The sequence below is a fragment of the Muscardinus avellanarius genome (assembly GCF_963383645.1).
Source record: "Muscardinus avellanarius genome assembly, chromosome: 4".
Taxonomy (NCBI): domain Eukaryota; kingdom Metazoa; phylum Chordata; class Mammalia; order Rodentia; family Gliridae; genus Muscardinus; species Muscardinus avellanarius.
This window is the reverse complement of record NC_137789.1, coordinates 82,501,664-82,503,843: the sequence shown is the minus strand read 5'-3', so window position 1 is coordinate 82,503,843 and position 2,180 is coordinate 82,501,664. Positions and strand designations below refer to the sequence as shown.

Here is a 2,180-nt window from a genome sequence, read left to right as displayed (position 1 = left end):
AAACTACACATTTATTTTGAGCATTTCAAAAATATAAGTATTTTTCTTCTCCTTTTAATTATGTGTCTGTTCATAAGTACAAACAAATTTAAGTACTTGTCTCTATCTGTGTGGGAAGAAGGGGAAAGCATAGAGAACTGTGAGTAATTTGTATAGTCCAGAAAAAAGTAGGAATTATAACAAGAAAAGGAAGGACCAATTTCTTCATCCCCATGAACTTCCCCCCCCAAAAAAACAATAGAAGAAGGGTTTACCATGTGCTGCAAGATGGTGAATTCCCCAAAAGGCAGGGGAAAGCTAGCTAGCAGGCACAATCACTCATCTCTCAGGATGAGACCTCTACCTGTCTCCCCTAATTACAACAAAACACTAATAGAAACCTCTTTTTGTCTGTGTGTGGTGCTGGGAACAAAACCCAGGGGCTTTCTACCTCCAAGTTACACTCTCAAACCTATCTTATATTTTATTTGGAAATAGGGTATCACTAAGCTGCTGAGAGCCTCACTAAGTAGCTGAGGCTGGCTTCAAACCTGTGTGATCCTCCTGTCTCAGCCTCCCAAATGCTGGGGTTAGGAGTCTGCACCACCACGCCCGGCTAGAAACTCTTTTAAGGAACTTTCCAGAATGCTTGGTTAGAGGCAGAGGAGCGGCGGGCAGCCTAAGCTGCATAAAACTAGCCCTCCTTCCCACACCCTCACACCGACACCAGCCTGCTCACTGGCTGTAGAAAATGGTGAAAGAAACTGCTTACTATGATGTTTTGGAAGTCACACCCAATGCCACCCAGGAAGAATTGAAAAAGGCATATAGGAAGCTGGCCTTGAAGTACCATCCTGATAAGGATCTCAATGAAGGAGAAAAGTTTAAACAGATTTCAAAAGCTTATGAAGTTCTCTCTGATGCTCCAAAAGGGAATTATATGACAGAGGAAGAGAACAGGCAATTAAGGCAGGTGGAGCAGGTGGTGGTTTTGGCTCCCCATGAACATCTTTTTTGGGGGGAGGAGGAAGGATGCAGAGAGAAAGGAGAGGTAAGAATATTGTGCCATTAGCTCTCAGTAGTAATCTTAGAAGATTTATATAATGAACAAGAAAACTAGCTCTGCAAAAGAATATGATTTGTGACAGATCTGAAGTCGAGATGGTAAGAAAGGAGCAGTAGATTGCTGTCCGGGTACTGGAATTCAGATAAGAATTCACCAGATAGGATAGGACCCGGAATGGTTCAGCAAATACAGTCTGTGCATGGAGTGCCGGGGCCATGGAACGGATCAGTCCTAAAGATAGATGTAAAAGCAGCAGTAGAAGGAATGTAGTTTCAGAGAAGAAGATTCTAGAAGTTCATATTGACAAAAGCATGAGAGATGGCCAGAAGATAGCATTCCATGGTGAAGAGGCCAAGAGCCAGGACGAGCCAGGAGATACTATCATTGTGTTATATCCAAAGGACTGTGCTGTTTTTACTCGGCGAGGGGGAGACCTTTTCATGTGTATGGACATACAGTTGGTTGAAGTATTGCATGGCTTCCAAAAGCCAATACCTACTCTTGATAATTGAACCATAGTCATCACTTCTCATCCAGGTCAGATCGTCAAGCATGGAGATTTAAAGTGTGTGCTAAATGAAGGCATGCCAATTTATCATGGACCACATGAAAAGAGTAGCCTAATCATCGAGTTTAAGGTAAACTTTCCTGAAAATGGCTTTCTTTCTCCTGTTAAACTCTCTCCGTTGGAAAAACTCCTACCTGAGAGGAAGGAAGTAGAAGAGAATGATGAGATAGATTAAGTAGAACTGATGGACTTTGATCCAAATCAAGAAAGACAGCGCCACTATAATGGAGAAGCCCCACTAAGGGGCCAGTGAAGAACACTCACTGCAGGCATTTTATATGGAGTAGTGATTGAGTGAAGCACTGTAATCATAATATGCCCACTACTTGCTATTGCTTTTTGTTTTAATATTCAGTTATAGTATTCTTTTAAAAGTTAAATGAAGAATATAAAATGTAAAAGCTCTGACTGTCCGGTATGTATGATGACTTCAGTGTGCAAGATAAAGTTTAATACCTGTAAAAACTACTTTAGTTTGAATTTCTTCTAGCATCTGTTAGACCATACCTTGTAATAGATTTAAGCTGTGTACATGGACAAGCTTAGATTGAAATACTAGGTATATGT

The 2,180-nt window shown here is 41.1% G+C and overlaps 1 pseudogene across 1 annotated transcript; it reads left to right on the top strand.

Annotated features, from left to right (window-relative positions):
- Positions 1 to 730: 730 nt before the first annotated feature.
- Positions 731 to 1,866, top strand: LOC308262335 (dnaJ homolog subfamily A member 1-like; annotated as a pseudogene). The gene has a single exon. The product of its transcript is annotated as a dnaJ homolog subfamily A member 1-like (transcript).
- The last annotated feature ends 314 nt before the right edge of the window (positions 1,867 to 2,180 follow it).